We start from the raw sequence: 11,787 nt of genomic DNA, 5'->3' as shown, positions 1-11,787 counted from the left end.
CGCCACTCTGGGTGGCTTTCAACAAAATATTAAAATACAGTAATACATCAAACATTAAAAGCTTCCCTAAACAGGGCTGCCTTCAGATGTCTTCTTAAAGTCTGGTAGTTGTTCTTCTCTTTGACATCTGGTGGGAGGGTGTTCCACAGGGCGGGTGCCACTACCAAGAAGGCCCTCTGCCTGGTTCCCTGCCCTGAAAGTTGGCTTCTCGCAGTGAGGGAACCACCAGAAGGCCCTCAGCGCTCGACCTCAGTGTCTGGGTAGAACAAAATGACCAAGAAATTGCAGAAGAAGACATAGTGAATACAGAACAGAGTGAAGAGAATAAATTTAAATTAGATCTGTCTACATCTTTCTAAAATTTGTTTGGGTTTGTCAACTGCTGGGACCTTTGGAGATGGAGATGGAGGGAATCTTACACTTAGGCTCAACTAGCCAAGATAGCTGCAACCAGCCACAGATTGCAGAAGGTTTTGAGTCAGTGACCAAGTGATCCTGATGTTCCATTTATAATCTAATGCTTCTTAAACTAGTCCTTGTGCCCCTCCATCATTTTAATAAACTGCCTCTGTTCTGATGGTTTACTTTCCCCTTAGACTTCACCTACCTGCCTATTCTGCACAGGAAAGCGACCAATTAATAACTATCACTATGCAAGTTGTTTATAGGTTCAGAGCTCAATGAACTGTCACTGATTTAATACTGCTTGATCAGACAAGCTCTTGCCTTCTCAAAGCACCCTGGAGGAGATCAGCTGGCAAGCCACGAGATGTTGCAACTTGTCACATCCCATATTAATATGTTAATTGCAAGTCTTAAAAAGCTTGTAACTGTTTAAAATGGTTAGTTCTTCCCAAGGAAATGGACAGTGTCCCTTAATCCGCTCCATACAACCATCAGAGTAACTACGATGATCTTATGGATGTTCTGAGTACAAGCCACTAGATGGCAATCCTGCCTTGTTGCGTGTGAAAAGTCCTCTTTTGGCAACAGATCTCTTGCCTCTACAAAAAGCTATGGGCTTTGTTGAGTTTCTGAACCATTAGCCTGACACTAAAGTTTCTGTGCGATTGGGTCAGAGTAGCAACATACAGATGCACTCAAGCTCTGTGTCAACATAATACCAGTTACACAAGATCATGCTCTTGTTACTCTAATATATTATTATTATTTATTTATTATAGCCACATTCCTTCCCTGATTTGTTGTAACTAGCTGTCTTCATCCTCAGTGCTGACCAAGATAGGAAAAGGGGGGGGGGGGAGAGATTCCCTTGATCATGATCACCACTTCACTCAGAATTTATTTCCTTGGCCCTTGCAGGTTTTCTCCACTCCAAGTGTATGGATTTCAATCATAACTGTTATAAAGAGCCTATTCCAGAATTGTGCATTTTTAATTCTAAAATGCATTATTCTGGTGTCCAACCCAAATCGATCAATTCCTGATTGCTATTCATTAGTTCTTGCACATAATAGTTCTTGTACATATTCCTTCTTCGAACTTCCCCTGGCCCAGTCTCTGGACGAAGATGCAAATCAGCTGCTTCCCAGTCATCAGATCAATCAGTGGATGAGCAGGGAGTGGGTGGTACCCCTCTCCACAGAGGATCCACAGCAGGGCTGTGTCTGTACTGACGGAAAAATCTTTCTTTGTGTGTGCACACACAGTAATGTGCTTGTGAGAGGATGGTATATGGCTCCCAGAGAGCAGGCCAAGGGTGGATGTGGCCCTTAGACTTCTCCACCAAAAAACCCTCCCAAAGTAGCCATGCTTCTTCCAAAAATATAAATAAATAAATCTCATTTGATTCAGAAATTGGAATCAACATGGAGACTCAGGAGTAGTAATTAGACTGTTAAAGCAATACTTTTAAACTACCGTATTTTTTGCTCTATAAGACTCACTTTTTCCCTCCTAAAAAGTAAGGGGAAATGTGTGTGCGTCTTATGGAGCGAATGCAGGCTGCGCAGCTATCCCAGAAGCCAGAACAGCAAGAGGGATTGTTGCTTTTGCTGTGCAGCGATCCCTCTTGCTGTTCTGGCTTCTGGGGTTCAGAATATTTTTTTTCTTGTTTTCTTCCTCCAAAAACTAGGTGCGTCTTGTGGTCTGGTGCGTCTTATAGAGCGAAAAATACGGTAAATATCCCAACTCCTTGGAAAAGCTGCTATAGAAAACTCTCCTTGCTTTCCTTTTTTATTTTAAGACACGCGCACACACACACACACACACACACACACACACACAGCCCAACGGAGTTGCAGACAGAAACTTTGCCAAACTAAAAAGAAGAATCTGAAATAGGGTTGAATGTGGCCTAAGAAAATGGAAGTGACACCACTATTACCATCTGGAATAAGCATTACATAACACAGAATAACAGATATAGCGATGCAGAAAGGAATCACACAATTTCCCGGGGATTAAAAGTGAGCTCCTAACTGCCAGAACTTAGCTGGGGCCAATGGAGGCTGTTGTTTAGCCTTCAGTTTCTTTTGAGCAAACATCTTTTCTGGGGAGTGCTAAGTGTTCAGATATAGCACACTTAGTGCCTAGTTACCTAACAAAGCAGTGATTGGTGGCTGCACAGAAAGATTTCTTTTCCATGTAGGTTCCTAACTATGAAAAGACACAAAGTTCAACTGCTTTGGAATCCTTAATTAAATGCAACAAAGAAGGGCAATTAGAGTGGTGTTTTCTTTTTGCCATCCAAAAAGCCTTCCGCAAGCCCTGAAAAACATTTTTCACTCCAAGGTTTCCAAGAACAGCTAAATCATAACAACGCTTGCAATAATTATCTGTTTTAAGCAGATGCCAGAAATTCTTTCCAGGGTGCTTAATTGTACCCCACTTTTGGGTGCTTATGGAATTATGTCCCTCCCACAAGTTTTCTAGACTTAAACTCACCTTTTGTAGAACTGTAAACTGAATGTCTTCATCAGAAGTGGAACTTTTACATTACAAAGAACAGAGAAGCAGCCCAGAACAGCAAAACCCAAAGATGTCTACTCAGGGAGAAACATTGCTGACTTCCAGATAAATCTGCATAGGTTTTGCAGCCTAAAATCATTAGGATGGGTATGCAAGCAAGAGGTTTTTCTGGTTTTCATATTGCACACTAATGACATAACAAGTGACAACTATCTCTCTATTCTATCTGAATCAGAGGTGGCTCAAATGTTAGACAGGTGTTTGGAGGCAGTGATGGGCTGTATGTGGGCCAACAAATTGAAACAGAATCTGAAAAAAACAAACAGGTGTTATGGGCTTCAAGTTCTCAAGTCTAGGAGGTGGGAATACATTAGTAGCTTGGGAGTACTCCTGGACCCAGCATGGTCACCTGTGGCTTTGGTGGCTCAGGATTCCTATCTCCAGCTCCAGCTGGTTCACCAGCTCTGCCCCCCTTTGGACAGAGATGACCTGGCCACGTTACTCCATGCTCTAGCAACTTCCAGATTGGATTGCTGCAATGTGCTATATGGAAGTTGTCCTTGAAGATGGCTCAGAAGCTTCAACTAGATCATGGGCTGGGGTTGCCTTTAGAACATACAACTCCTGTTCTCAAACATCTGCATTGGTTGCCAGTTCGTTGCTGGGCTCACTGTAGTGTTTAAAGCACTAAATGATTTGAGCTCCCCAAATATGAGAGACCACTTCCTTCTCCAGATACCTTCTTGGATGCTAAGATCAGCAGAGGAGGCCCTCTTGGTTATTACACCACCGTTAGAAATTCTGGCAGCTCAGGAGAGGGAATTCTCTGCAGTGACCCATAAGATATGGAATTGACCTCCCCACAGAAGTGCATTGGCACCTACACGATACAGTTTTTTGACAAATGCTGAAGATGCACCTCTTTATCCCAGACTTTGGCAACTGAGGTGTGTGTGAACCAACCCTATACCCATGACTGTAATATGTTTTTAATGCTGAATTTTAAACTGCTGTAACCCTGCCACCTGGACCTACTGGTGAGGGGCAGGTAATAAATCGAATACCGCCACTACTACGTACTAGCAATAAGAGCTTGGCATTTCCCTCAGTATGGCAGTCTCCTGGGCATTGGTTCTGCCTATCATTTCCATCAGAAGAGACAACAGAGAGTTTTGATCCTATCGGGACAAGGGATCAGGGCTCCACACAGCAGAATGAGTAACAGGGCCCCCAAATGCAGCAGGCTTGGCTTAGCACATTTTGAAGTAAGCAAAGTGCCTCACCAATTAGACCAAGAGTCCAACATTACATAAGTGCACCACTGGTTTTGATGGTTCCTTAAAACTACATGACTTGAAAAGCATGGCGTCAAACAGAAAAGAAACTCTCATAAGATCTGTCATGAAGATGGCTGAGGTATGAGGTATATAATCTGGTACACTCTGCATAGTGACTACACACACAGAGGACACTGATCACTTTTGGGCTCTTTTCTGGGGATGTCCCTATTTTCATCAGAGAAATGTTGGAGGGTATGGAGTTATGTGATCCCCAAGCCAAGGAGATAAATAACTGTACAACCTTTAGAAGACATCTGAAGGCACTCCTGTATACAGAAGTTTTATTATGGTTTTATATGTGTTGGAAGCCTTATTTGATCCCCCAAACCCAATAAACTGTGTGTTGTCTAGTTGTTTTCACCTTAGGGAATAGGGTGGTTGTGAGGCCTCACCACGCAAATAGGAGGAACTTCCAAAGCAATCCTGTGCATGTGATGCCAACGTTGCTTTGTTGCCACCACAGTGGCCACTTTGGTAGTATGTGACTTGAGAGCCCGTGTGGTTAGACTATGACTTGCAGGACCGGGGGTCAAATTCCCACTCAACCATGCAGCTCACTGGGTAACCTTGAACCAGTCACTGGCTCTCAGCTTAACCTACCTCACAGGACTGTTGTGGGAGGTTCAAATGGTGAGGGAAAATCTATGTATGCCACCTTGAGCTCCTAGGAGGAAAAAAGTGGGATATCAGTGTAATAAAATAAATAACAAATATGATTGAACATTCTTCTTTGCTGTTAGGACATGTTCTGTGTCTAACTGTTGAAGCCCTTTTGTTGTGTAGATGTTCTAAATATGGTTTCCTCTGTAAGGAAAAAAAAAAGAGTCACTGTTATTGTGATGGCCTGGGATTCGGACTCAGAGGCTGAACCTGAGGAATCCCAGCCTGCACAGGAGTCCCCGCCTCCAGAACCAGCTGAGCCGGGGCTAGGGCCTGAGCCTGAAGGGTCCTCACCTGTGCTGGATCCTCAGCTGCAGGCACCAGCTGAGTCTGCTCCGGCCTCTGAAGTGATGGAGGACCCATTGCCTGCAGGTGCTCCACTCTCAGCCCTGTCAGGGGAAGAGGAGGTTGTCTCTGGGTCCAGTAACCCTCCAGCCTTACCTGAGCTGCAGAGGCTGATAAAAGCCAGTCACCCCCAGTCCCAGGTTGCGGGAGCAACGTTGTTGCTAGCCTGTTCCTGCTTGCACCCTGTCCTGCTCTTCTGCCAGAGTTCCTGACCCCACCCGACTACCCCCTTGGACCCAGCTACAGCTTTGACGGACAGCCTACATACCACACTATCGACCTCGGACTGGACTCGGACCTTGCCTCTCGGTTAGCCCACGGGACCAGCACATTAAAATATGAGATGTAATGTGTGAAGAACAACACAGCCCTATTTAGGTTCTCTGGGAAATTATCACATAAACTTTTTGGAGGCTGTTATATGACTTCTGTGAATGTGTGGGGTGGTTGAACAGCATCATGGTGGCAAGACCCTGTCCTGCCCTATGCACATTCTTTATATTGGGTGAAGAGACTGGCGGAGGAAGAGGCATGCGGAGGCAGTGTACCGCCCCCGGCAGCACAATCCCGGCGGGGTGCCATTGCATCTGCCCCCCTGCCCGCGCTGGGTGCCATGCCCTACAGGTGGCACACCACGCCCCCAAGACGTGACCCCCAGGACGCGCACCAGCCTGCTCTCCGCCCCCCCCCCGGTGCTGGAGCATGAAATTCCGCTACTGGGTGCATTAGGAGGTCTCTTCACTTATTATCATAAGCCTAAGCATGATGTTCAGGGGAGAAACCTGATACCATGATGTGATCCCATTTTCACAAGAGTCTGAAAAGAGTCATGGTTCAAAGAGAGTGGCCTTATTTAAACCAAAACAATATGCAAATGCTTTACAATACCACTAGATGTCATTCTAGCTTCTGATCTTGTGACAGTGTTTTAGCTCTGGAACACATCCTTGATGGGAGTTTGACAACAACAGATAGGAGATGCAATGCCCATCCACTACGGTGGTATACCAAGCTCAAAGGTGGTGTGGAGGGAATTATCTTCTCCCTGCTTTTAACACAGAGGGGAAAGTAAAAAGTAGAAGTGTTCAAGGAGAAAGTAGGCTTTGTACTAGGATTTCTTTATCGTTGGGTGCAAGAGTAAGGTACGCTGAAAATACTTTCTTATTCCACAACTCATATAACCAGGAGATGATACAGTAGGTGACTCTCTTTTCTTTCCATCTTGAAAACCTATGGATTCTGTTTAGCAACAATGGGCAACTCTACTTCTGCCTTGTAGGCTCCTTCCTTTCTTTCCTGACAAGTGGAGCCCACTATGGTCCTTGTCTCTTATTAAGGGTCAGTGTGGTGGTGTGGTTAGAGAGAGCCTAGGACTCTCTCCCTGCGGCCCTGTGGGAAGTAGCAATGATGCTTATGTATTTCCTCCAGTCTTTATAATTACTTACTTATTAATTATTTAGCTGTATTCTGGTATACTTTTGACCACCCTTCTCCACCTTACCCCACATCACCGATGACAGCTTGAAACAGAGAAAATAGTTTTGTAAGAATACAAGCTCATAAAATGAAAAAAGGTTGACTCAGGATAGTAAATCCTGAATTAGCAGCCTCTAAAACCGTTTCAGATATCTATGGTTCTCCAAATGAACACACTTTAGTTGTAAAATATGTGGGCTGTGTTACATTGGAAATAAACTTTATTGTATACATGTAGCTTTATTTTAGGGGAAATGGTTTGGCTCTGCTGCAGATCGCTGTTACACAAAGAGATACTGTACTATGGAAATGGATGTTAAAATGGAAAACAAATTGGAAATGAGTGCAAGGGAATAGAGCAGAGGCAACAATGGAGCTTTCTTCCATCTCTCCTCCAATTTGGCCAGCCCTTGAGTGATATGTAGGCCCAGTCCTGGACAGGCGAATAATGGCTGAATGACATGTGCCTTTCTGTTACAGTGAGGCTCCGTTGGCCCTTCTGCTGATCTCTCCCTGTGAACCCTTCATGTGCCAATGGGTTGTGCTCTAAATGTTCATATATATATATATATATATAAATGGATCCCCCCCACCCAAAATCTGAGCTGCCTTTTTCTAGCCTACTTTTTTGGCCCACCAGATTGGCTTTGTAGAAAATGCTAGAAGGCTAATTTGATCTACTTTGCTTAATGTGACATTGCTGCAAGGAAATGATGCTCAATGAATTTTTATATACTGTATACAAAAAAACCACGCTTTTCTCTTCTTATTTGGTTATTTCCTTCTGAGTAAGGCTAGGCTTTTGCCCCAAAATAGGTCATAAAAGGGTGGTGGGTACACAAAGAGAACATTTAGGAATGGGACCCTGCTGAGATTGTAACTTTGCTGTCGCTACTGTGCAGTTTAATTGAACAGTGTTGTTTGACCAGCGTTAAGTGCTTGAAGGAAGGAGAACACATAAGACGGAATTCCACAAAATATTAATAAAAGCAGCTGAGGCTAATTAGCCAGCCAAGAGTGGGGAGACCTTTAATGGGAAAGAACAGTTTATAATTAAGCCAGATGTTCAAGCAAGGGAGAATTTCCAGAGAGCAAGTGTGAGCCAGAAGGGCTGAATGCCTTGAGCTGTGGCCAGGAAGAGAGACTGTATTTTGACATTTGAGTGGATTTGCATAGAAAAACAGACTGTATAATGGAGGAGACAATTGGCTTCTCCTGCACATGAGTAGTACAGAGGATGGATGTTCAGCCTTGAAATAACAGGACTCACATCACGCAACATAAGTGACTCCATAGGCTCTGCTCAAAAAAATATCATGCAACCATATTTCATTCTCGCTGCATTGGGGATGGGTATATACCCTCCCAGTTGCAAAGTACTTCAGGTTGCCTTCTGGGAAAATAAGATATGCCCTCAACAGATGTGCCGCCTTCAGAAAAGATCCTCAGATTCTGTTGGCGAATGAATCAAGAACTATGCATTTATTGAGTTCTAATGTGATCATCTGGACTGACCATGGAAAGGTCAAATAATGTACACTTTGCTCCCTGTAGACTCTACTCAACCATGGAATACTTGCCACACAACAGAGCCTGCTCGGACACCAAACATCTATGTACCAATGCCAACAGACAGATATATCCCAAGCACCGACGTGATTCTTGTGTTGAGTGAAAGTTCAGGGATCACAAAAGTGGCATGTGCATTCAATAAAGCCACTTGCCCATCTCAGCAACCATTTCCTAGTCCAGTTGTTGAGGTTCCAGAAAGCATGGAACACATATGGATAAGGTATTCTCTATATTGTGGGAGGAGATTAATTTGGCTTGCACTTCAGATGTGGTTGCAAAAGAGAGAGAACATATACTCCACTAAAAACGGCTTTGAAAACAGAAGAGAAAGGTAAACTTCAAGCAACTGACCAGGGAGAGTTTCTGCACTTGAATTGTCCAAATCTTGGAGTACTCTCAAATTATGAATCTGATCCTTCAGGAGAAGTGCAAACCCTCCCAGAACAGGACATATAACTAATTTCTGGGCATGGGAGCCACCCTTTCCCCACAGTGCTTCTGTATTATCAGGATTCAGCCTCAATTTATTAGCCTCCCCCACAATCCAGTCTACCAGTGCCTTCAAACACCTGCTCAGCACCTTCATGGCATCTCCTGATTCTGATGGAATGGAGAGACAGAGCTGCGTGTCATTAGCATACTGTTGACACTGTGCTCCAATTTCCTGAATGACAGCTCTGGATGGTTTTGTTCAGGTGTTAAAATAGCATAGGAGGCAGAATGGACCCTCATGGGATCCCACCGCACAAGTAATGGAGGTAAACAGTGAACTTCTAGTACTACTTTCTGGTAGTATCCTTGCAGGTAGGACCTGAATCACTGTATACAGTACCTGCAACTCTGCTTTATAGGCAGCAGCAGCAGCAGCAGCAGCAGCAACACTTTATTATTCATATGCTACCCATCTAACTGGGTTACTCCAGCCACTCTGAGTGACTTCCAACAAATTAAAGGACAGTAAAACATCAAACTATCTAGATAATTTAGGCTGCAATCCTAACCTTGCTTACCTGAGAGCACGCCCCAGTGAATTTAATAGTATTTATTTCAGTGTCGATGAAGGATTACACTGTTACTCAAGTATGTCTTGACTTAAATGACTGTGGTTTTCAGCTCTGCATAGAGATTCTTCTTTCCTCAGGTAGTAGTAATTACAGTTACTATTGTGGGCTTTGTTATGTCTGGATTGTTTGATTATGTAATAATATTTATATTGGATTTTTATTTTTGGAATTCTAAGTAAAAAAGAAATGAAGGCAGTTGACATATCCATACCACACTGCCTCTTAAAGTAACCAGAGTTTTAAAACATGCTAAAACTAGTCTGGAGCTACATTTTCAGCTGGGGGTGACTTCTGGCGGAGTGGGGGGAGGGGACTTGCTTTTACCTTTTTTTAGGGCTGTTTCTAGCAGTTTCCCTCTTTTAAAGGGTCCCACCCTTTTCACTCATTTAAAATTACCCAGTTAAAGATTGTTCAAATTTCCTCTTATCTGACTTCTAAATAATATGGATTGATATGGCCCTGAGCAGCTTGGAATCTTTTTGTACTCCACTTCCCATAGATGCCTGGTTGAGAACTAAAATTGCTAGCTGTAGTAGGAAGATAGCCATTGTTCTTTTTATACACTGATTCTTCTTCATTTTCATTTTTATCATTATAATTGATTTATTAATCCCATTCTATACAAGTGTCTCAAGGCGATTTTCACGTAAAATGATTAAAAACAGTTAGAAGCATCCAAACATCAGTGGATGGAGTGAGATAGCTCAGGTGGGAGAGCATGAGGCTCTTAATCTCAGGGTTGTGAGTTTGAGATCAATGTTGGACAACATAAGAGCGGTAGTCTCGTAACCTGGGGAACCGGGTTCGCGTCTCCGCTCTTCCACATGCAGCTGCTGGGTGACCTTGGGCCAGTCACACTTCTCTGAAGTCTCTCATCCCCACTCACCTCACTGAGTGTTTGTTGTGGGGGAGGAAGGGAAAGGAGATTGTTAGCCGCTTTGAGACTTCTTAAAGGGAGTGAAAGGCGGGATATCAAATCCAAACTCTTCTTTTATTGCAGTGTTTGGGAGTAGATTACCCTTGTGGTCCTTTCCAATTCTATGATTATAGGTTTTAAAATAACACTGAAACCCTAAAGAAGTAGACACTCATGGTAAAGATCCATTCATCCAGCTGGGAACATCTGTTGGAACGAAAATACATTCAGTTCTGAGATTGCTAGGAAATTCACTAGCTGATGCCAATTTTGTTTCATGGATTAATTTAAGTAGGGGGAAAAATTCTTCTGTAGATTTCTATCCGGTATTTTGGTACAGCCCATCGGTTTAACACCAATGGACCATGGAAAGTTAATAAGTTCAATGAAGATTGTTCATACAATGCTGCTTAATGAATTCCTAGTGCTACATACACCTCACCACTGGGTCCCAGTGGCTTCCAGTATGTTGAGGCATGGTGGACACCTGGTTCGCAAGAGCAAAACACAGAGCCTTCATGTAGATCACGAGACATTTATTAATAAAATGTTGGCCACTCCTGCCCTAGACCATATAAGAACAAGTGACATGTAAGTGGTGACAGGTTCTGTATCCCATTACTAATTCCATGTAATACTTAAAGTTGACCAAAGGCAAGGAAATGTTCTTTCTCCCCCCGGTCCTGTAGTGTGCTTTTAGCACAGCTGCATGAGTTACTCTGGCACACTTATTAAAACAGAAACTGATACAATATAATTGCAGAATGGATGCAGCCCAGATGATATGTAATGCTAAAATTAAAGGCAGAAAGAGAGAGAGAGGGAATAAGGACAATTAAGAGAACTGACAGCGGGAAGAACTGAGGGAGGGGAATTGACTAGGTTCAAACAGCGATATGAAACAACTCCAGTCTCATCAGCCGCAGAATGTTTTGGATCAGTTGTCAAGGTGAGACATCCCTGCCCTCTTAGCTTTCTGAACCTGGAAAAAGCTGAGCAGAAAGTTCATAAACCTGGATTTAGGTAAGATGGGTTGCATTAGGCAGCCCGCCAGCATAGCCAATGGTCAAAAGTGGTGGAGAGCGTAAGGCTGGGGAGGGCTTGGTTAGGACAAAGCTGGATGCCTTCCCTACTTTTACTAAATGTATGCACATGTATAACTCTTTGCCCCTTGAATCTCATTACCCCTTGACATCTCTCACTATGCATAGGCTCAGAGTGACGGATGGTCAAACCCACTAAGAGGCAAAGGCCCTTGCTTAATAACAGGTAAAGAGGGAAGGAAGAATCTTGTCAATTTAAGTTTCTCATTTTTCCAATCTTAAAATTCAGTCTGTGTCACTTCTGCAGCCCGTGACATCGTCGTCATCATCATTTAAATGTATGTAAAAATGTCAAAATATAAAAAAATTAAAGAAATTGTCCAGTAGCACCTTAGAGGCCAACTACGTTTGTTCTTGGTATAAACTTTCATGTGCATGCA

The sequence above is a fragment of the Podarcis tiliguerta genome, assembly GCF_965153285.1.
Source record: "Podarcis tiliguerta genome assembly, chromosome: 2".
Taxonomy (NCBI): domain Eukaryota; kingdom Metazoa; phylum Chordata; class Lepidosauria; order Squamata; family Lacertidae; genus Podarcis; species Podarcis tiliguerta.
Note: the sequence above shows the minus strand (reverse complement) of the source record.